This window comes from Gambusia affinis, linkage group LG06 (genome assembly GCF_019740435.1).
Source record: "Gambusia affinis linkage group LG06, SWU_Gaff_1.0, whole genome shotgun sequence".
Taxonomy (NCBI): Eukaryota; Metazoa; Chordata; class Actinopteri; order Cyprinodontiformes; family Poeciliidae; genus Gambusia; species Gambusia affinis.
Genome location: NC_057873.1, coordinates 15,505,748 through 15,530,834, shown reverse-complemented (window position 1 = coordinate 15,530,834; position 25,087 = coordinate 15,505,748). Strand labels below are relative to the sequence as shown.

The window sequence follows — 25,087 nt, the reverse complement described above, 5'->3', positions numbered from 1 at the left end:
AGCCCACGTCCTCATAATTCAACTCCAGTCTTCCAACACCGTGGCGCTGAGCAGCAGTGCCCCTCCACCATATTTTACACACGGTGAGTAAAATTAATTGGGAATTTCTGGGCACACATCATTTGCACGATGGACTTACTTTGCATTGCAGATGAAAAGAGGGGTGGGGGGCGACTAAATGTAGCATGTGCAAAATGTGTGGCCGTGTTCCTTTTTCTGTTGCTGGGTGTTTAAAACGGATGTCTGCCTATGTGCTTACAAGAGTGATTATAACCTGTAGATCCATCATTGGAATTCATCTTCATATAGTGCCAGTCACATTTATTGGCCACCTTAGTAAAGATGTGCAAAAAGTCTTAAAGTTAATATTTTTTTATGGCAGCAGTATGGTCTACTAAAAACTGTTTTTCACACAGAAAAAAAAAAAATTGTAGGTGGAACAATTGTTACCTCTGCTGCTCATTTGTCATACAGCCGTCTTTTTCCAATAAAGTTGGGGACTCACCTCAAATTCTTTTTTCTTATTCTACAGTTGTTTCTTGGCCAATAAAGCTCGCACCAGCCTGCACTTGTTGGAGACAGTCGGTGAGTTGTCAGGAAAATCTATCAGGGTGAGAGAGGGTGGAGACCGGAGCCTGCAGGTGCGTGAAGAAAGCCGACCCAACCTCAGTAGTAGTCAGTTATACAATTTTGGAGTTGGCTCTGGACATAGTTGGGTGGTTTGACCTGATCACTGATCCAACTACAAACGTATATTGCACACACCTTTAAAAATTACATATTGGGACACAGCATTCATTGCAGGTTACTGCTTTTTGTAAACATCACAAACAAAAATATGAGTCACTGAAGGAAATTTAAACTAAATAGTTAATTACATTGCTATGAGAGTGAGCAGAAGACTTGTTAATTAAAATAAAATCTCAACATGAGTAACACAACTCACATTCATCCATCCATACATTATCATACATGCTTATCCCATGAGGGGCCGCCAGGGGTGCTGATGCTTATCTCTAGTGGTCAAGGGGCGAGAGGTGGGATAAACTCCCATCCAACACAATCTAAGTCAAATTTTAACTTAACCTTAACACTAACGAGTATAAATACCTTTTACCAGTCAAGAGTTTAATGGCTTCAAGTAGCTTTAGTGTTTTTTGACCAATCCTGTAGTCTGCGATCCCTCAGCAGGAACACTTGTTAAGTATGTGATCCTACACACTTCTTTCAATCATAAATCAAACATCAACAGAAAACCTGTCAGTGTGAATTTCAAGCTCTTCTAAAATCTGTGAAGGCTGTCAAAATTGTGTGGTGTGCTTATAGATTTATAATCACTTGTCCTGTTAGATATTTCTCTAGGTTGGAATACAGAGGCAGAGATGTTTGACCATGCCTCTTTGCACGTTCTGTCTAGATGACCCAGAGTCCAGGATTCTTTCTTCTCTTCAGTTTATGCCACATATTTTTTGGTAGTCTGGAAAGAGGTATAGTCACAGAGTAAGGATGTGGTATTTGTGACCACAGGTTTTCAATCAGTATCCTACTTGTTTTGAGTTATCTTCTGGAGGGCAAAATATTTTAATTTATAGTGTCTTGGTATTTTGAAGACCTCCTGATGCCGTTTGTTCCAACAAGGTTTACTCTTTGAAGACAAACAAATCTGCAACAACACAGTTCCTAAACCACAGTAGGCATGCTTTCTCCACACACTGTAGTCGTTTTGCACTACATCCATCTGGAGTGTTCTTTGCTATATATAAAAAAAATTCAAAACAAAACCAAAAGTACAATAAAACATTCTAGTTTTATGTATGTTAAAGGGATTTTTCCTGGTTCCAGTAATGACTGTTTGCAATTATGTTTGTAATGATTATTTTTTCCTACACTAAATAAATCTAATTATGCTCAAAATAAATCAATGATTTTTCAAAAAATCTTCAGTGTCGCATTATTCAACTGCAATACAAGACGGATTAATGTTAAGGCTTTTTACACGTCTTTTGCAGGAACAATGCATGTAGCTGGAACTGCATACATACCAACTGAGATCTGGCACAAAAAAACAAAACTAAAAATAATGTAATGTAATGTATAATGTAATGTAATGTAATAATTTCCTTCACACAAAGCACACTGGGTTCATTTTTTCTGCTAACACCCACAACCACAAGATGTCTTTATATACAGTAAGTAGTACCCATTTATAAGGGAAGCTACATATCTGAAGCTCCTGCTACACCTGAATTTCCCCTCTGTGGGACAATAAAGGCTATTTCTATTTCTAGTATTGTAGAGTAGAGTAAGAGTAAAGGTTTTGTATGACGTGCCTTTTACGCCTTAATGACTTTTACTAAGTACTGCTTATAAGCACCTTGCACTATTGCCGTTCATGTAATTTATTAGCAGAGCTGGGGTGGGGGTGGGACTGGTGATTAGGCTACAGGAATTTCGATTAAGCGGAGTGAAGACATTCTGCAGAACTGTCAGCCCCACATTTATGTTTGCTGGCTGTCGACTATAACAGGTGGAACTCGCAGCGAGGGCTCCAATTAAAATCAAAATCAACCTGCCTGCTTGTAATTGCTTTTTCCATCTCTGCATTCTCTGTGTGTGAAGACGGTACTAAATATAATGACATTAAGATTTCACAGATTGCTTTGCCTATTAGACACTTTACCCCTTTCACTCTTTAAATCTTGTTTGTTACAATCTCAAATGATTTTTATAGTCATATAAAATATGCAAAGAGTAAATCTTGTCTGCATGGGTGTGTGTGTGTGTGTGTGTGTTTTAGGATATTTCACCTTGTGAGGTCCATTTTCCAACAAATACTACAATGTGAAGACCCTCTCCTCCTCACAGCATAAAATGGTTAGTTTTAGGGTCGGGGTCAGAGTTAAAATGAATGAAAAGTGAATAGAAGTCAATGCAAAGTTCTTGTGAAGACACAAATACATACACATTGTGATCCTCCATCGCAGAAGGCCCGGGTCTTTCAGTTGACCTCAACAGTGTTGAAATACCAGGATTTTGAATTGTGAAAAAGTGGAGACATTGGTGAATAATTTCAAAACATGTTACATATTATGTAGTAATCCTCTTGTACAATTCAAATTTAAAATAAACAAATGTGTTGGAAGAAAAAGAAGTACAAACAGGTGGAATAATGTGTTTGAATCAGTGTGTATATTATTTTTTAGAACATTTTGGTATTTGGGTAGGAATTTTGACTTGGTAATATTTGCTTACCCTGCCTTAAAATTAAGATTACTTAATCTGGTCCCTTTCAAGGGACTGTAAAGATTTTCTGTCAGACTTAGTTCTGGGCTTTGGTTAGGACATTCTAAAGCAAGGTGGGCACTCCTGGTCCTCAAGGGCCGGTGTCCCGCAACTCCTAGATGTCTCCCTGGTCCAACACACCTGAATCCAACAGCTGAATCACCTCCCAAGTGCAGTCAGGTTCTCCAGAGTCTTGCTAATGACCTCATTATTTGATCTAAAAGTTGCAGGATACCGGCCCTCGAGGACCAGGAGTGCCCACCCATGTCTAAAGCATCTATTTTCTTCTCTTGAACTCATTTTCTATAATATGTCTAACTGGACTCTGATGCTGGAAGATAAAATCTCTCATCGTTAGTCTTCCAGTGAACAAATGAAGATATTAGGGGAGGCATTTATTTGCCATACTCTGTAAATCTTGCTTTGGAATATTTTAATATCCTTTTCTTCACTGATACATTTGCCCAAGGACATAATTTATTACTTTGTAACCATTATGTAAATTATTTAGCTAAATCACAGGTGTCAAACTCCAGTCCTCAAGGGCCGGTGTCCTGCAGTTTTTAGATGTGCCACAGATACAAAACCCTGGAATGAGATGGCTTAATTACCTCATCCTTGTGTAGATCAGCTCTCCAGAGCCTTAATTACCTAATTATTCTATCCAGGTATGGTGCAGCAGAGGCACATCTAAATGTTGCAGGACACCGGCCCTTGAGGACTGGAGTTTGACACCCCTGAACTAAATCATGCAAATGAGCACATGTCTGGAAAATCATACAAAAGCATCTTAACCTTAAGTACAATCAGACAGATTCTCTGTAATTGGTGTGAGCCTGAATGCTACAACTGAATCAAAGAAGTGTTTCATATATCTTACTTAGTTGTCTTTCCCAACAAATTTGTTTTTCACTTGAATTTTTCAGGATATATGCCACATCATGCTTGGTGAAAAGGTTTAAATTATTTATCAAAGTCGCCTTTTCTACATAACTAAGCATTCCATTTCAACAAGGGTGTGTACACATTTAAGATTTCTCCTGCCGGCGCCAGGGTACTTTGTGTTGCAGCAGAAATTAGGCTGAGCACCCAGACCCATCAATATCCATAACTCTTGCGTTTCTCACAAACACACACTCATGCACTGTGATGGAGAGAGCGGAAAAAGCTGACACTTTCACTCACGAGTGAATTGCTGCTCTGATGTAGTGAGGCTATTCACACACATACACACACTAAGCTGGTGATGGAGTGAAACCATTCCCTCTCCTCACCTCATACCCAGTAGCTGGCTAGCAGCCAAGTCAAGACTTGCTTATTGGCGGCTCCACCAAAGCAGCCGCAGAAACTTTTTTTTTTTTTTCTGATAAGCTCACTACAGCTTACACACTCTCACTCACACATAGAGAGAGATTAACACAGTCCGTATTGACTCCCCCCTGCAGAGACCCGGTGGTCCCACTCCCCACAGTTCCTTCCTTCCTTCTTCCTTCCATGCATTTCAAAAACTGATCACCAATTTAAAACACAGAGTCCTTTGTAGTTTTACTTGCCCTTGGGTTTACAGTGACAGTTAAGTTTCCTGTCGTCCCCACATCTATCATTTTCATTATCATTCTAAAGCTGTTCTCCTCTGGAGTATTATTGCATTGTCTCTCATTTCTTGTATTTTTGCAGTTACGTTATAAAAATCTTAACTGTTAGACAAGAGAGAAAAAAGCAATTTTTTCTACTGTTCTAAGGGATTTATTATTCCAACCCCAGCCTTTCCACCTACTACCAGTTAAACAGATTTTAGTATTATCCCTCATCTCTTGCTAACATTTTATTACATGCACCCGAGGTATTGTGTTTTAAGAACTTATTGTCAGTGTTGAAATACGGATGATGATTCCTCGGTTAAATCATCCTTTTCAGGGTCATAGAGAAGGCAAAGCCCAATTCATTTGTCAACAGAAAGAAGTGTTGATTATGGCGAGAACCTGCCTCAAGTACAATTCCAATCAGAAATTAGCCACAAAAAGCAGTATGTAACTTTTATAAAAACTATATTGTTTGCATATTTCTTAAAATTGCCACAGATAATATGCAAAAAAAAAACAAAAAACTAACTCTTTTGCCTTCTTCTATGGTCCTGCTGTAATCTACAGGAAAAACATTGCTCAGAATCAACCAATCATAGCAAAGAGCTGCTCAAACCTTCTCCTTTATCTCTGCTATACTACAATTAATTCACCACAACAGTCTGTAATGAATGCTCAAGCTAGTTAGCATGGCCACCAATGTGCTATTAACGCATTTTATGAGTGCATACACAAGGATGATTGACAACGCTAAGACCTTCCTCTGGGCTCTTACATGTTGTTTTAGACACAGAAGAGGTGCATTTCTTACTGGGAGGTGGAGGAGCTGGATCTTTTTACAGATTATATGTTTTATATTACGCTGTCGCGACATCTTGACACATTCACAAGTAACATTTTTCTAAAAGTTAAGGATTGCGCAGTTTTAACTGTCACCCTCAGAACATTTACATGTTAGTCAATGGTTCGATGAGAAGACCCATCATGACATGACATGAAGATGTCATCATGACAGTTACGGTATTAATCAAATGTACATGGTCAAAGAAAGAAAGCCGCGCATCCAGTACCTTGGAAAAATGTTATTTTTTAAAAACTTTTTTACATTTTGGAGAACACAAATTTCAGGACAACACTAGTTTTCATAGTTTTATTTGCGTAAACTTTTGAAAGCCATGCATCATTTGCCTTCCACTTTAAAGCAATGCACTGCTTTGCGTTGGTCTGACTGCTAAATTCTCAATAAAATACAATGAATATGGCAAGCTAACTTTGAGGGAACAAATAACAAGGGAAAGTAATGGCGGTTAAAACTTATGAACCATTCTGAATCTCGAAGGGCAATTGAGAACAATTTCTGCTACAATGCACATCAAGCTCTTAAGTTACAGAAATAAAATTTGCACTTTTTTGTTCTGTCCTTGACAGAAAAGTCAGTTCAATTCATGCAAATATTAACAATTTAACAAAATTAAAAATTTTATTTTATTTTTCCCCTCTTTGCTCTCTAGCGACTGACAGATCAGAGCTCCAAACTGCTCTTACACTGACCCCAACATTTTAATACCTCGCTGACTGTAGACAATAAAATGATGCATAAACAAAACAAAAGGTGCTGTAAAAGTTAATACTTCTATAAACACTGTAAGGGTAAATGTTTCAGTTGTTCCCTTTCAAAACATTGCTGCAAGCATTAAAGGCATTAAAATAAAAGGTAATGTAGAACACAATCATATTTACTGTACAACAATTAATTTATGTAGATACAGATTTCTGAGCCGATGCATCTCTTTTTCCTGCAGCTTGTCCTCATTATAAGATTATATTTCCACTTCCCCTTCCTCTGCTGCAGGATTGTGCACAGTTCTAGCGTTGGTCTCTTGTGTCACATCTCCTCTTATCTTCTCTCTTTAATGTTCCCCTCGGTTTCCTGTCCCACATGTATTCTTTCCAAAGTCCACTGGTTCTTCTGCAGACTATGAAAGTGAACGGCAATAAAAACAACAACATTTAAGTGCTGATGAGAGAGACGACCTTGCAGCCCCTTAAGGTTCCTACTGAAACACACAGATTAAGTGTTTATGTGGATTTGGAGACATGAAGCTGCAGCTTAGCCTCAATGATAATTACTACACTAATTAAATACTAGTGGAAAGCTCTTTAATGTGAACAACGGTGTCTGTGTTGGTGTCCTTGCCTTAATAATTAACATCTGACAACCTGGTTTGCTGGATATGCATGCAGTACGTTTTCTGTTTAGGCTAACATGAGTAATTCAAAAGCATAAAACGAGACAGAACAAAATAATTAAACATGGCATAAAACCTTTAAAGAAAATCAGTTGGAATGTATTGCACATACATGCCATGCTGTAGGTCCTGCACGCTCTTCTCTGGGCTGGGGTAAGCTAATTTGAATTAATTTGTTTCACTGTGTGTTTGGGGGAGCCTAAGGCAAGCTGAAATAAAGAAACACTCAGCAGCCACCGCCGCAGGCTACCTTAATGTGGTCCCCCTTTGAGACAAGCACACAAACCTCTAACTGGGCTGACGCTGGGTTTCACACTTGTTTCATCAACAGGATGCTGCCACCCACCAACATGCTGCAGAGCGGAGGGTCAGTCTTTGTCAAAGCCGAAATTTACAACTGTACTACTGAACTGTAAGCATCTAAGGCCATTACTTTGGCAGCGTGATGCTGTAAAGAACAAGTCATTGGGAGCATTAGGGTTACATTTTGTCATTTAAGCTACTGTGGTGCAGCTAAATGTGATGCGTTTGTTCACTTGTCCAAGCAAGACAACTGTCTCTCCAGGGAGGAGAGATGTGGGTGAGCCTCACTGCAGTCAGAGGATGATGAGAGGAGCAGAAGCCGTGGTTTTTGACATTAATCAATCAATCACCGTGCATAAATATATCCAAATGAGTTGCATGATCAAGGTGTTGAGAATTCCTTGGCTACTTTTTTAATTGATTGTCTGGAGACAGTAAAACAAAGGGATAGAAAAAACAACACTTAGGGAAAAAATGTCACGTGTACAAAAGCATGCAGTGATGACGCACCGTAAAATAATTTATATCTCAAACTTTTTCATATACAAACCGTGTTTTAAACTTCTGCACAGCTTTATCTTTGTAGTGTCTGCTATTGTCCAAGGCCTTAGGAGAACGGCTGAATATACTGATTAATTTACACACAGGTGGACACTATTTACTATCTGTTCTCATATGAAGACAATTTTTGCTCTGGATTAGATTCAGGGGTATATGAGTAAAAGTAAAAGAGAAGTAAAGCCACACCTTTTATTTTTTTTACCTGCAAATAATTGGACAGGACAGTTTCCATTCTTTCACTACTTTGTTTTGGTCCATCACATAAAATCTCAATAAAATGATTCAAGTGATGTTCACTTTTCAAGACAACCCCAAAGTTTCTTTTTCTATTTTATATTGATATCGTCTCTATAAAGTTCTCAAGGTTTTGTCTTTCTAATGGTGAATTTTTCCATCTCAATTTAATAAACTCATAATAATGACATTATTGTATTATCTGCAGAAATTTGAAATGAAATGGATGGATATTGCTTACAAAATATTTTCAGATTATAACAACAGAGGTGCTGAAATTGTAGACTGTCTTCTTTATTTTAGCAAAATTTGGTATGAAATGCCGCAGGCAAAGTTCGTACTGACATAAAACTGACCTTTCAGTCCGACAGGAAGGTAACAAAGCTGCAAAGAATCCATCTTAAAACTCCTTTGGCTTAACACTTTACTGAGAGTTCCGACCCGACTGCCATTAGAATATAAAGACCAGATGGCATCTTCCAAAGACCTACAAAGTACTGCTAAATCTTTTCTTTGATGTGTGAAATCTTGGTTTAATCATGCGCTTCCTTTTTGTAAATTCAAAAAAGTGTTAACTGAAACTTTTGCAGCTACACTTCTCTTTAATATTTTCAGCAAAGAGAAATAACCCAAAAGAAAATAAATGTGACATGGGTGCTGATAGTCCTAGACCGAGTTCTTTGTTTTCACAAACTATAAGATGCATAATTGAAGGGTCAAAGCCTGTGTCTAAATTGAGAGCTGCTATGCTTGAGCACGCAAAACCATACGCTGCAAAATGATGTTAGTCATCCATCCGATTCAAAAGCATGCTCCACACTTGCCACAGGACAGGATTTCGACTAGAGCACACGGAGTTCGCCCCAACTTCTTCAACTCTGCTACATATATACATAAATCTCCATAAATTAAACTGGAAGCCAAATGAGACATAGCCATCTGAATTCATCCCCTTTTATAAACTGTGACAAGGAGCTGAGCTGGGTATATTGTGGCAATAATACCCAAGAGGGTCTTCTTTTACTGTGATTATGAGCATGACAGTGATGCAGCTCCACCTCACACCAATGGCACAATCCCCGAGTCTCAGTAATCCAAGTCAAAAAGTCAAAAGTTCTCTCTGGGTTATCAGAATCATTTAAATATGTGAGTTGGATAAAGTGAGCACTAGCAGATGGCAGTAATATTAGTAGTAATAAATACACATTAAAACATTTCGTAATTTATCAGCTTCTGGCGACTTTTGGAACATTTTAGTGTCTTCATTTAGAAAATACATGTTGCTTCTTTCAGTATTTCAAATTGAAATGAAAGTCTAAATAAGATTGGTGAATTGCTTTCATCTGCTAATAAATCTGGGGGGAATTTTCTAAATGATTCACTGCCCTAGTTGCACTCCAGCAGCTGAGGCCTTAGAATGACAGCCAATGTGAACAACATGTCTGATCTAATCTACTCTATCCTCACTGTTCATTACACTACTTGTCTCAATCTGTGTCACTCCCCTTGACTCCACAAACTCCATCACTGTCTTTCTTTGCTCTTGCTGCTCTCCCTCCAAAACTCAGAAAAGCTGCGGATTTAGTGTGAACTATGACGTCGTCTGCTCCAATGCATGTGTCACAAAAACTCTTACCTCAATGTTTCTCTTCTTGATTGCTCTTTTTCTATGACTAAATACTTTTCACACGGGCTGACAGACTTGACAATGGATCCCAAATCTCTGTTGTGGAACTGTTCCAGAGTCTGACCAAACCCAAATCACAGCAAGAAGCCAAATCCGCCCCACCTAATTGAAATTGAGAGACTGTTATTCCTGATTGGTCTCATTTTGCTAAGACAAAGTCCAGTCAAATAAAAAACAAACAAAACAATATATTTCATTGTACAAACAGTAAAAAAGTGTTTGCACAGAACTGGTATCACACAAACGTTTAGTAAAGTAAAAAAAAAAGAGAGCAAAATGTATGATTTCAGAGATTTTTCTGGCTTTGATTTAGTATATAGTCTTATATTGTTCAGTTGAAAAACAAACCAATGCAATAACCCAACTGCAAGCTTGTGAGCACCCTTAAACTAATACAGTTAATACGGTACATTTGTCCTAGAAGAATTTTTCTTAATATTTTAATTTTGTTGAAGCCCCTTGTGTGGAGATGTTCTAAACTATCATATCCCCATTTTGGCCCCACTGAACCAAAACATTTAACAAACAGCATAAAGTTTTACTTTGAATCATGAACAAGCTGCCTTATTGGCGCTTTCCCCTCAGAGGCTATGAAATCATTATTAGATCAAATATACACTTATATTTATAGTAAATAATTAACATTTTCACTTGAGGCATACCCATTTTGTTTTATGATTAAGCATTAAACCACTTTAAAACATCCATGTGTTCCTGAGCTGTCATTCGTTCCAGCACTTAACCTTTAACTAACACCTCAAGGTAAAAAGGGCTTTTCCTGTAATCTGCATTGTATCTGTAGGATTACGTGAGCTTGTCAGTGTGCGCTTGTGAGTGAGGATTCTCATCGGTTGTCCTGATAGTCAAATGGTCTAAGAGAAAAAGATTTATGAGAAGTGTTGAGGCTATGTGTGAGGAAGGGGGGTGTAAAGTTTATGAGAGGGTGTAGGTCATCTACATTATTCATGAAGCCCAGGGCCAGCATCGGTATTTCAGGCAAGTTTTATCATGTTGTGTGAGAATGTGTGTCTGTGTGTGTTTGCAATGCTGTGATGGATATTGAGAATGAGAGTGTAAATTTCTGCAGCAGCTATACAAGGTTAAGCTTAATTTGCCTCATTAAGTCTCAAAAGTGCCCTAATGTACAAAGCACTGGCGATTGCGGTGAGAAATATACCTCGCATATTAAAGTGCAGAGGATCATTTACACAATCCAACAAATATGCAAATCCTGTTGGAGCTCAAAGCAGAAGTGTTACGGGCAAGGATATAGACTTTTTTTTTATTCAGCAGCTTCTTCCCCTCATAACCTGGGGACATCTGCATAAAACTGTGAGTAGTTTTATGTTTGAATTCATGTTTGTGCAAAACCAGCAGGGGAAAAAAAATTTATGTGGATCTTGGATTATTGGGCTAGTTGAATGGTTCCAATTATCATTAACATGATATTATACATACAAGCCCAAACTAACTTTCTGTGGATGGTTTTAATCATAAATCTGTGAAAAAACTCCACTGAACAAGGATTTGTGAGTATGACACTATCCAGTGGTGTATTTGTTTTATGTATATTGACTATAAAACACAGCTGGATAATGAAACGTAAATTTCTACTGGAAGATTTCATAAAATAAGAAGCCTTTTGGAAGTGCCTAAAGAAAAATAATCCTAATTGTGCTTTTTGTTTATTTAGATGGATGCCATCAAAAGTGGCAAATTTTTATCTTTCTATCTGATTAGTTTTTTTTATTTTCATAAGTTGTATAAAGAGCAACTGCTGTACTGTGTTTCCATTGCCTCATACGCGTCATGATATGCTGGTACAGTGACTGAGGTGATTCTATTTTGCTGTAACTAACTAAATTATTGCCCACCTCCTAAATGCCCAATGATGGTATTTTCTTGTACTTCTGTTATCTGATGTGAAATGGAAGGATGTCTCTGAGTGCCACCGTCCTGCAACTTTTGGATGCTTGCCTCAATTCTCCAACACACCTGAAAGGATGAATGACCTCCTTTACATGTCAAGCAGTCTTTGCAAGACTGGCTGAACTGAATTCACAAGTATGACTGCATGAAATTTTTTACAGGAAGTTGCAGTTGATGCAACAATTCGTTTTGAAGCTGCGTATCTGCTGTAAATGTAGCATCTCTAAGCAACAACATTCAGGCTGGGGAATTCTTAAAGGTAAAATTTATAGCTCTGGCAGTCTAACCTTAACTTGACACCAAATGCTATAGCATCAAAGAAAAAAGCAATGGCAAAACATTTTTTGAGCGTATTGAAATGGACTGCAGGTAGGTCATAGTGTGAACAGTAACCAATCACTATGAAACAGCCCCACTGATTTTAGCTTCATTTTAATTTGGTCACATTTCTATGTTACCATACTAAGTTCAAATTTTCACTGGAATGCATGTGTGCAGGCTCTCTATAAAGGAATTCTAAAGTGTGCACATTTTAAACTCAGAAATCTTTCCTCATGAATAACAGTTTGCATGCACAAATACATCTTTCAGGCTTTTGAATGCATACATTGTTTATTCATTTGCCCCCTGGATTTGTTCATTACCCACAATTGCAAATCAACCAGTAAGAGTTTAGCCTGAGATATGAGTTTGCTGTGCCAAGAGTAGTTTCTACAGCCTGGAGGCCAACAGATGTAAGCTGACACCATCTCCAGAAAAATTACCCCGGGTAATTTATTGGATTTCATGGACCTCGATGTGGGAATGCTAAAAACTTTGTTCAACTCTTTTCATACATGCCCAAATACTCTCCAAGGTCACATTCACTGCTTACAAACAGAAATAATTGTTGCCAAAATATTTGGACCAAATTACTTGCCATACCATTTGCGCAACATTTTGGCCATCAGTCAAAGTTCAGATCAGCTGGTGCCTGTTTGCTTCAAAGTTATTCAGCCACAAAGGATTAAGGGATCTGAGGAAAGTCATAAAAGCTGGGTTGTGACTAAAGTAGGTGCACAGTACCCCTGTGTACATGCACCCTGATGTGTATGTGTGCGCCAGATAGTGTCTGTGAGTGAGAAGTCAAGCAGAACCTTGCAGAGACTGAATATAAATGAGAAGGCTTGGTCCCAAATAAAGCAAATGTTCCTGCAGCAGCTGAAGACACCAAACAAACAGATACACATTTGAGCGAGCACACACACGCACACACACACACACACACACACACATATGAGCACAAACTTCTTGAGCATGGGAGAGTCCAAACAGAACTTGAAATTGACTTTTGTCACTAGTGGCCACGATGCCACCACTGTTTTCGCTTGGCAGCATTAATGCATGACTTTGCACAACATGTGCTCCCATGTCGAAACCATACGCAGCCCTGAAGAAACATGGTGCCAAAGCCAACTAATGGACTATTGCTTTTATTTTGGTCAGGCTGGGTGGATTTGTGAGGAAAAAAATCTGGAAAAAACATATAATAAAGGACATTGTGTGAGCAAAAAAGAAGTGTACCACAAAAGACAAGGATATGAGATTGATTTATCTCATACAAAAATTAAGATCATTCTTTTTGGACCTAAAGAGGATAATTAAGAGTCAGCACACAGATTCAGTTGTTGCATTGCCAACCAAGGTCATCTGTTTTCAGGAGCTTAGAGAATCATGTTAAGTTTATAAAAAGTGTGGCCAGGCTTTGTTATGACTAAGCCAAAAATGACAACATTTATTGTGCTCATCTTCAGGTGAAAAAAGTCAAGAAGCTGTCCAACATATTTACATTGAACATTCAGCAATACCTCCATCACGACTATCTGGATCTATTGGTGGACATTCAATGACACATAAAGACAAGTACAAAGTTGGCCTTCGATTCCCTGAAGAACATTTTTTATGATTGAAGGACTAATGTCTCAACAAGATATTGAGAAACTCATCCATGCACTTTGTTTTTAGCCCAACTGCATTACTGCAACATTTTCTTCCACAGGTCTGCTTAAATAGTGAATCAGACAAGTGCAGTTGATCCACGACACAGTTGCTCATGTTCACACTAAGACCAGGAAATTACCGTAGAGTACATCATCCTAGATCCAAAGTCTTCACACTGTTCCCTATAGCTCAGGGAATAGACTTTGAAATACTTTTGTCAGGTTATAAATAACTGAATGTTGTAGCACCAAAATTTGCTTTAAAGGTCTGTTGCTGTTCTATCAACTTTTCAGACACTTAGGTCTTTGTTTCAAGTCTGCTCTGCATCCCTTATGCAGAGCAGAACCATTATGTTTTTATGCTCCACTAATCTGGTGCAAACTTCCAGAAAACTGCAAAACTGCTGAAACTTATTTCTTTTCTATTATGGGTCCTCAAATCCAAGTTTTGTCCTGCAACTTTTAGATTTGTCCAATGTCCAACACACTTGAATCAAATGACTGAATTTCCCCCAATCAAGTTCTCCAGAGTCCTGCTAATGACCTCATTATTTTATGTAGGTGTGTTGAAGCAGAGACACATCTAAAATATTAATAACACCGGCCCTTGAGGCATGGATTTGAAGACCTCTGCTTCAAACTATTTTGTTCAGAATTGCCTCTGATTAATAATAACTAGAAAATGGATTTATTCTAGTCCGGAGAACAATCTTGCTATTAACTCTCCGGAGTTTTCCACTGTAATGTAATGCTTTTTTTGTCTGTCTTTATTGTGTCATGTCCTTTATTATTTAAAACACTTTGAACTGTGTTGTTCCTAAGATGTGCTATGCAAATGAAGTTGACTTAAAAGATATCGCTTTAAATTAAAGCTGGAATAATGTAACTGATGCCTATTAAGTGCTGCTAGTACAGGTGTGAACAGGTTGAAAAAAAACGGTGGAACTGCAGTCTCCTTCCTGTGTACCTGTACTCCTGAGCAATCTGCTAAACACAGTTTGAGGTAGTCAGTTTTATGAGGATTGCTGGGGGCATTCACTTTTTTATTCACAAATTGTGTTTAATAAAGTACTGAAAACATAAAATGGTCCCACCAGTCCTGCCTACTTTGACTACAGTGGATTCTAAAATGTTTTATTTGCCTATTTGGGAGAGTCTATTACTGCACATCCAGGACCTTCTTAATGTAGAATGCTGGAGCAAATGTGTTGTAGTCATTCGAGCCAGATGGGGGGAAAGTTACTTGAATGAGAAAAGAAGTCTTTCACAGCAGTAGATCCTTCTAATCCAGGTTGACCTTAAAGAGGCCTTGAAGAAAAGTCGAGCCATTTGTGGCACTCAAGAGCCCACGGCTGGCATTATCTGATCCTGAAGCTTTGCTTTGATTCACCTGGAAAAAAATAAAGATGTGGGCAATATGACGATGTCATACTGAGAAAGGATTGTTGACAATATACTAAAGTAGAGACAGCATGTAATGCAATTCAGATTTTCTCCTTTAGCATTATGAAATAGCTTAATGGGATATTAATAAAAATGTTACTGGTTTTTCTAATTGTCCTGGTAAGTGGTTCCCAAAGTGTGGGGGCGTCGTGCCATTGCATGGGGGCCGGGGAAGCGGTATGGATGAATGAAAAAAAATTAAAAATTAAAAACAGTTACACAAAAGTGTTTCACTGTAAAGATGGTTTGTAGTGTGTTTTGTTGCAACCTGCAGTGTGAAATAAACTACAGTAGAGTTTGAAAACAAAATATGTTTATAGGTTTATGTCTGGTTGAACCATGTGTGTGCCCAGTTGATTTTTTTTTTCCTTTTGAGGGGAATTTTATTGTAAACCATAGGGGAACCCAGAAAATCTTTGGGAGCCACTGGCCCTGGTAAAATTTAGAATTAGTTATTTATGTTGCCATGAGGGATTTTGAGTTCACTTAGTCACTTTTGTTGTGAGTTTGCTTATCATATGCTATTTTGCATTTCCACGAATTCTTGCTTTGCATTGTCGGTTGCTTTAGTGCAGGGGTCTCAAACTCCAGGCCTCGAGGGCCGCAGTCCTGCAGTTTTTAGATGTGCCACAGGTACAAAACACTGGAATGAAATGGCTTAATTACCTCCACCTTGTGTAGATCAGTTCTCCAGAGCCTTAATTATTCTATTCAGGTGTGGTACAGCAGAGGCACATCTAAAAGTTGCAGGACTGCGGCCCTCGAGGCCTGGAGTTTGAGACCCCTGCTTTAGTGCATGTTTTATTAGTCACTGTTTCACTTATCTATGTGTTCACTATTGCATAAACCACCTCTCAGCAGAGACCTTTTTTTTCCCTCAACCTCCCTGTTTTCCCTACAGCCAGTTAATCAGACTCATGATTTACATCCAGTAATGATCCTTACCGGGATTTAGCAAGGAGCTAAATCCTTTCCATCCAGCAACTGTTTCACTCCTGAGGTTTCATGCATTGTTTCCAGTTTTTATGCTTTTTCTGTTTTGACTCTGAAATTCTGTAGTCATAAACTCAATTAATAACAAGGTGTTAATCCCAAAAATGATTATTCATTCGGCTTCCAAACCACAAAAGGGAAAATAAACTCCTCCCAGCAAAGCGTTTGAATGACATTTCCTGAGTAGAGCTACTGCAACACGAGCCCCATTCAATCAGATGTTCAATTATAAAATAAACTACAATTTATGTTTAGTTTAAATACACAAACCTACCTTGTAGTTGAACAAAATGCACATGAAGAGGAAAGGAAAAGCAAATGCATATTAATTTTTTCCTATTTTTACAAGTTTTGTAAATTTGACTTAAACTGGGCATTTGAATGAAACTGGAGAGAGAAGAGGATGCATGTGCACATGTGTCTGTGTGTGCAGATGGAGAAATGAAAGTAGGCTAACCTTCTGGGATGGCAACATGAAAAAGTAGAAGAGGAGTGCCAATCTGAACTATGGGGAAGAAGAATCAAATGCTGGAAGAAAGGAGCTGAAAACACTGACAAGAAAGTTTCAAGAAGTTTACAAGTTCTGAAAGTAGCTCCTGAACTCTGCTTTTATTCCAGCTACCACTTTTTCCATTTCCTTCCGAGCCACTTCCTCACTTTGGCTTTGAGAACGCTCTCATCTGCTTTGCTACATTCATCTCTCACTCTATTGCTTTCAGAGCTTACCTCTGGGGTTGATCTGTTGTGGAAAGCCAGAGAAGGTCTGCAGTTGTTTTGCTCTCTGACTTGTGAAATGAATCAGTGTTTTTGGTATTTAAACCAAAGTGATGCAATTGCACAAACAAGGAAAGAAAAACATTCCAGGTCACATGGGGCACAGAGTGTTTGAGGGTAATAAAAGAGGACCAGTGACTGGAAGATTGGCAGTTGTACCACCAGATCCTGGGAAATCTAAGAAAGTAATGAGTGCTGAGGGGTCTGTTGGATTTTTAGAGTACACTCGCCTTTTGTGGAAAAGTCTTTAAAAGTCCCCCGTATTTTACACGTGTTTGTAGGACACTCATTTTCATAAATTCATTAGATTTTTGGTCAATAATATCCAACAGTCCTGATTTGCTAAGACGGGTGCAAAAGCCTCTGCAAGACCCATATAAACGAAAAAAGTTTTACAATAAAACAGACAAACTTTGGATATATGAGTCTAAAAAAAAAATCCACATAAGTTTAAAGAAGCTGAATAAAAAGCAGAATGATTGGAAGAGACACGCTGGCGCCATTAGCCAGAGGCACACAGTGTGTCTGCATTTTAATATGTGCTGCTGTGATTTTAGTCCTCTTCTCTGATTTTCAAAAAAAAAAGAAAAGTGTCAAGCATTTCCATTTCATACCATTGAATCTATGCACTTATCAGCCGCCTGATCCTTGTGATTGTAACACCAAATAGTTTTGTCCGTATTATAATTCTGTTAGGTATTTTTTATACCCTATGTAAGACTTTTGCTACAAAAAGAACATGCAGAGGTTCACACTGATTTCTTGTTCTGTTAACTATAATGTTAACGGAACCCCAAAATGACTGCCTCCTTTGATAAAGAAGTGTAAAAAGACTTCAAATGAAACTCCCCCTTTTTTGCAGAAGCACATCCGACACTGAAACATTTGCTGCAGTTCGCTAACAGTTGGAAAGTTTCTTTTTCATACCAACTCTATTAGCAAGATAAACTGTTACTGTGCAGTTATTTTCACCACTTTAAATTCTTGCTATATTGATATGAGCAATAAAGGATCAAACTATTATTTAAACTACATCCTGACCTATGAAGATCAATGCCCATCTGCCTTTGTTAGTTGGCATGTTTTCTTGTCAGTAATAATTTTAAAAAAACTAATATTTGAGTTTTTTTAAATATTTATTTTGTTTGTGTTTCGTTGGGACATTTATTTATTTGATGGAGTACAAACATTGTTTATTTGACTTTGAATGAAAAAGCTGAAAATAACTTAACTTGGTCACTGTTTTCAGTAAGTGAAACCAGAGATGAGACTTAATATCTCGTTCATTTAATAGATTTCTTTTGGAGACTCATTTTTATGTTGCTGGCCATGGATATCTAACGATTTCACATAAGTTCAGATGATTTTAAGACACCATTTTAGGGGTGTATAGTGCGCTTGCAAGCAGTTATTCTTTCAAATGTGGCTTCTGAAAAATATTTCTTCCCTTTCTGCCTACATGTGTAGGCAGATACTCAAAACACAGAGCTATTTCAAGCTGAGAGAAAAGTGCGGTGCTCGGTTTCCTTTGATAACAACACCACTTGGTATAATCAGCAGATAACTGCTCCAAGTTATTTTTTCATCTCACTGAAGTTTCTTTTTAAAAATTCCTTTTAATTCCTTGCCTTTGTTTATTTTTCTCATTCTATGCATCTCTCTTATTCTGAGCTAGCATTCTGCTCCCTTTTCTTCTACGCAGCGAAAGAAAAAAGGAGCACATGAAAATGTAAGCTTGCGCGGGTTTGGTTATGAATCGCTGCACACTTTAGTTTGAATGCAAGTGGAAAATGATTTTTTTTTTTTAAGTTTATAAAGCTACTTTTTGAGGTAAAGAATTAATGACCACAAAATCACTCACCTGTGACAAGAATGAGTGCAGACTGAAGGACATCACCTTTATGAAATCCAGACGTCCACGCAGAGGGCTCAACATTAGCAGGGCAGAGGAAAATTTGTTAACATCCTGTAGAGATAAACACAAAGAGAAGACAGTGGGAAGAAATGCCAGCAATCATAAAATACAACCCTTATTTTTTATTACTAAAATATACAGTCATGCTTAGCAGTCGTGGCAAATGATGCAGGTTATTGTCAATGTTTATTTGTCATCTTGTGCGTTTATTGTTTATGAATTTGTACGGCACTCTGAGCTGCTTTCAGTATGACGGGTGCTCTACAAATAAACATTCATTAATTGATTGAATTAGTAGCAGATTTGTTTTCATGAATAAGAATAAAAAATTAAACAATGTGTTGGAATGGAGAATTAAGAGCTGCTGTAAATGGGTTACTTAGAACACCAAAATCAATCAATCAATCAAGTTGATCTGAATAGCCATTTCAGCAACAAGGCAGTTCAAAGTGCTGTGCATCATAAACACAAAAATACAAAGTCATAAAACACAAGCAGCAGTAATAGTGCTGGTAAAAATACTGATGGAAATATAACCTTTAAGGAATTAGGTTATATTTCCTTATTCCTTAATGTGGTTCAGTCAAATAAAGATCATGTCGTATTTGTGTGCATTCCTTTCTCTGCACCATGTTTACCATTTTTTTTGTGATGGGAAGACGGTCGTTGTAATGAGCAAAAGTGCTTCCTCTTTTCTACAAATGACTGTGAGATGAGGGGTTATGCATATGCAACACTTTAATATTCACTTTTTCTGGAGGCCATTCACTGCACCTGAAAAGATCTTTTTTTATTATTATTATTTACTTACGCTTTTTTCTCATCACAGCACTTCTGCCCCTGGCTGCTGTGAGTATAAGAAAAAAAAATTATGATGCACCGTTTCTTCAAACTGCGAAGAGAATCTGGCTGTGCGATGTGGATATTTCAACCTACAGGAGATCTTTTGGGGCAGCAAAGGGCAGAGGGAGTTTAAATCAGACACCATGCAGGACATGGCTGCGTGGGAGCTGAAGTCTGCTCTGCACATAAACCTGGGAGCCAGGTTTATGTGAAGTAGCAGAAAATTAAATGAGTGATGAAAGTCACAATGACACTATTTTCTTTTACTGCTGCTGCTGATCTGTCGCCTCTGCTTTTTTTTTTTTAACCGCTGTGACACCCCTGAGAGCATGTAATTGCAAGTGAGGGAGTAAGCAGGGGGTGGGGATTACTCATGATGCGGGGGCCTAAATTTGTTTACACAATCATGTTACGAGGAATTTGGCTTTCTCTTGAGACAGGAGGGCAAGTTCAAATAATGGTAAAGACATCTTTTGAGATTACAGTAAACGTTTTGGTTAAGGTTAAAGTTAGAAATGGGCATGTGAGTTCCATAAAACGAACCCACTGTAAGTCACTGTGATGTCCTCTGAAGACATGGAAATACAGCGGTATGTGCGCTACCATGTGCATGTGTGGAGACGGGAGGGAGAGACAGAAAGAGTGAAAGTCGTATAACTTGATGATAGCGCACCACTGAGTCCAGCTCACTGGGTGTGAAATGATGATGATGATGAAGAGCAGATGTGATGCGATTATACAAAAAAAGTGCGCGCACACATCCTCTCAAATCCGTAGCAGCGATAGTAAAGTGAATGTGAGAGCCCTGGAGCGTTCTGACTTGTTAGGGTCCAGATGTCTGGTTGGCTCCGAGTTGTTGGCAGGCAGACGCAGCAGGAAAGGACAGACAGAAACACACACACACTCCTTTGTTACTCTACCGCTGTGAGGACAATCTCTGAACGGCTACCACTGAAAATAATACACACTCTAACCTGGTTGCCTTTTCGATGCTTGCACCATTAAACACCTCCTAATGTGCTAACTTTTTACGTATATTTTCGACTGCAAGGTCACTGGAAAACACAGATTTCAGGGACCATAAAGATCGTGTTTATGTTCTATCTTTCAATACAAAAAAACTAGAGCTATACACATAGCTGCTGTACTTTCCACCCCATTGCCAGTAGTTTCTTCCTCAGCAAAAAGACCTGCGAATTAGCCAATAAGCATGACACCACAAACTTGCATGGTTATTATTGGCAGTCTTGGGTTAAAATCAAAAGTTAAAAGTTGTAGCTCATATTATTCAAGGATCTTCAAAGGGTTGCTGTAGATATGCTGATGGGAGAGAAACAATTTACTCTTACGGGAAAATTGTTTTTCTCCCCTCACCATTGTCTGTGCTAGTTAGTTTGAGCATTCACAAGAGCTTTCAGGAAGAAGCTGTAGTGTAGAGAGCAAGGGTGAGGGTGGTGAACAGCACGTACACAAGTGAGATTGACAGTACTTACATCGTCTTCCAAAAATACACTGCTGACCAAGCCGTGTATTTTTGCAGATGGGAAAAATACCATCTGACCTTAGAGAGAAGGCAAAGGAGCTCAATTTTTTTCCACAAGTTATCTGCCATTGCATGGCAACAGCTTTAACAATATGTGGAAAACATCTTTATTATAAAAGTTACATACCGCAGTGTAAACTAAATTCTACCATATCTGAAAGAAAGAGTGACCAAGTATTTTTTCAGACCTCGATGGCTAAAAATGTTTGCTGTTTCTCATGAACTCACAAAAGAACATTAGATCAAATATCAGTGGCTGTATGTATATATTTCTACTTGGGTGGACTAGAATTATCCACACCACTTTCATAACAATTAGCTTATTTAGAATTTAGAAAAATCTGTAAAATTGTGTGTTGTACAGTCAATCAAAAACACAGCTTCTGTATTGTTAAAAACAAAAAGGAATGTTTTTCATTGTCTTGATGACTGCAGCTCAACCTCATACTACAGTATGTTTAATCTCTGATTTACAGTTGAAGGATACAGGTGCTCAGATTTTTAATGAGTGATGAAAATAGATGAAAGTTTGGTGAAATCATTCTTCAGTATATTAATCCAGGGTGAAAGCTCAGTTGGTGTCTCTCCCTGTCTTGCAACAACTTTGCATGATGACGCAGTTTGTGCCCGTGTTTATGGGATTTGACAAAGGAGCACTGATTGGCTCAATGGGAACACTGTAATTAAAAGGTCAGAATTTTAAATTCTGACTTGCATTAACAGCTACACCATGGGCTCGGTGTTGATGAAAATTGGAGAGAAGATGCTTTTTGCTGCTAATTGGCCCAAGGGGTGCCAGCTCTTTCGCAGACAATGACATAAGGAGCTGTTTCAAATGGCAGCGTGAGTGTATCTGACGCCGCACGCACATGTGCTCAATGCACACGTCGGTGCTCTTATGAGAGCTCATGGGGACAGAGCTGATGTGGTTGATTATATTGATTAATTACAAAATGCATAATTATTCTATTTATTTGTTAAGGCTGGAGTCATTATGCAGAGCTGCAATTTGTAAAACAATAGAGCATTTGTACATTTATACCAAACAAATTGAAGATGCAAAGAACAAAAATGATTTGCAAAATGTAATTTTTGTACAAAGAAATCACATGTTCCACTAGAAGGTATATTAGCCCCATCAATGTAAAACACCTCTATAGACAGACATCTCTTTAAAAAAAAGCAAGGAGTATTCTTGCTGATCAAAAGCAGCCACTCTTTACTGCCTTAGTACTGTCGGGTAGAATGTACTGCTTCCCAGCCCCTTTCAAGATTTATGCTGCAAAATTACTTCACACTCCCCACTGTCACAAATCACCCTACACTTTTTACAACCCACTTATATGAAATTATTTTTACGACCTACTTAAATAAAATTAGCCAGTGTGAATTTTATGAATTCTATCCCGTTTGAGTCTATTTGTAGAACTCAATTGAATGGAATAAACAGAACACAGATCTTTAAACAGACAGTGATCAGTTTATTAAACAAATGTATAAAAAAACTTTCTTTTTATAATCAGCAGGTTGGAACAGACCTATTTCTTTTACCACGACATGTTTAAATTGATTCTGTATTTTATTTTATCTTCAGAATCTGGAAAACCCTTGTGCATTAATGGGTTGCATCCCCAGAAGCCATGAGTTGCAGAGGGTGTTGTTTTTAATTGTCTCTTAGCATGGTCTGCTGTTACTTGTGTCTTGGTGGAGATCATAAGTTTTATTCATTAATTTTTTCCTTTGTTTGTTTGTCTACGGCCAGTGCCATATTTCATTCACTAAGCAAAACTTCCTCATGTGTACTTGGAGGGTCACAGTGCCTACATCCAAAGGTCATAGGACAAAAGGCTGCACTCTCTCTGGTCTGGCCTTCAGTCCATACCATAACCTTGATAAACAAACATGAGCAAACGCACACGCACACTCATGCCTAAGAGCAATTAAGAGTAATCAATTCACCTGTCATATTTTTGGGCCGTGGGAAAAAGCCAGAGAACTCACAGGCTGAACATACAAACTCCATGCAGAAAGGACCCAGGCCAATACTCAAACTCTGCAGCTTTTTTCTGTCAGGTCCACAGTGCCAAAAACTGAACCACCATGAGCTGCTTGGCATCAAACATCAAGATGCCAAGCATCTTGATGTCAGAATCATGAAGAGGAAAAGTAAAAAAATTATTCTTTGCCATAGCTATAAATATTTTTCTCCCCTTTTATCAATTCATAATATTTGTGTTTTCTGCTTTGGTTCACAGGCAGTGTGTGTATGCAAGTGTGGGTGAGAGTTCACCTACTTTGACTTGTCTATCAGTGTCTGCAGTAAACAGCTGGGTTTGTGTACTGTCCAAACTCATGGTGGAGATCTCTGCATTGTCATGGCAACGGCTGAACTGTTAGACTTTTTGGCCTGTGTCATCCTGCCAGAAGATCACAGAGGAGACAGTCACAGATGACTACCTGCAAAGAGCGGCTTGGCATCAAACGTCAAGAGTTTGATGTCATTCTTTTAAGATTAAAGAACTTAATAGTGCTAATTATACCAACAAATCCTGCTGCTGAAGGGAAATGAAAACTAGAACAAAAATCACATTTACAGTTGAAACCAGATATTTATGTTACAGTTACCGGTATCCTGGAACTTTCCCAGCGGGGGCTGGCATACTGACAACTTTACCCTCGCCTGATAAAACTGGCAACTACTGGCAAAATGGTGCACAAAAACCGCAACGCACTGCTATATACTTGTCAACTAAGAGGTAAACATCTTACGGAGTAGTTTTGGTGTATTTTCACCGTGTGCTGACCTGAAAGATAATAAAATAGACATCAGCAAGGACGACCGAAGCGCTGCCGTTAGCCTCTAGATTGCGTTTGAGGGAAACCTGAACTCCGCCCGAAAACCAACCCGGAAGCAACGCCCCACCCAAAAAGGTTCCGCTTCGCCGCTACTCCTCCCAATGCCAACCTCAGGAAAGCACTATAGATGCAGGCAGATTAATATGCCGAAATGCAAACAAAATATAAATTGTTCATTTTTGTTTAAAAATAGGATAAATTCTGCATGAAAATATTTCAAAATTATAAAGCAACTAAAATAGTGTGGTGGCATTTTTAGGTACACCACATTTACGTAGACTGAGTAAAAAGACATCTTTTTCTCACTGTCTGAAGTTAAATCTGACCAAACTTTTCTTGTTTTAGCTTTGTTAGAATTACCCAAATGATTTCTAAATGCCACAAAACTTTAGTTTGAACAATGTCATGAAGTCTAAAAGACAGTTCGCCCGAATAAATGTATGTAAACTTTTGAATTTAAGGAAGCTTAAAAACGAAACAAAAAAAATTGTCACCAAGTTGCCTGGTATTTAGCAAAGAGAAATAATATTTGTTATAGCAACTTAGCTAAACCAAGAAACGTTTGGTCTAATTTAACTTCAGACAGTGAGAAAAGTGTGTTTGTGTCTTTTTATTCAGTGAATGTAAATATCTTGTTCCTCTTACATATGTATGCTTTAAAACAGACATCCCTACTAAGATCTCATGATTCTGTGTCATCAGCACTTCCAAATATAAACAGGAAGCACTGTACATTATTAATGAAGGACTGCAAAAACAAATTTAAAAACAATGAGTGTTACGTTGCATCTTATTTGATCTTGGATGCTTTCAATTCAGAAATGATCTAAATTGATTTAACTATTTTCTGTGGCTGACTCAAACATAAGAACAATAATACCTATGGAATAAAATAAACCATCTTTTATTGGGT

General features: G+C 38.1%; 1 long non-coding RNA gene across 3 annotated transcripts; it reads right to left on the bottom strand.

The window, feature by feature from the left end:
* Window positions 1-6,001: 6,001 nt before the first annotated feature.
* On the bottom strand, window positions 6,002-24,228 carry LOC122832994. 3 transcript variants are annotated; one of them, XR_006370909.1, is made up of 4 exons: window positions 24,123-24,228; window positions 23,613-23,735; window positions 18,879-18,983; window positions 6,002-6,841 (listed from the first exon to the last, which is right to left on the bottom strand). It is a non-coding gene; the product is annotated as an uncharacterized LOC122832994 (long non-coding RNA). The 3 variants fall into 3 exon arrangements; XR_006370911.1 differs by having other exon boundaries at window positions 24,088-24,194; XR_006370910.1 differs by having other exon boundaries at window positions 23,944-24,165.
* Between the last annotated feature and the right edge of the window lie 859 nt (window positions 24,229-25,087).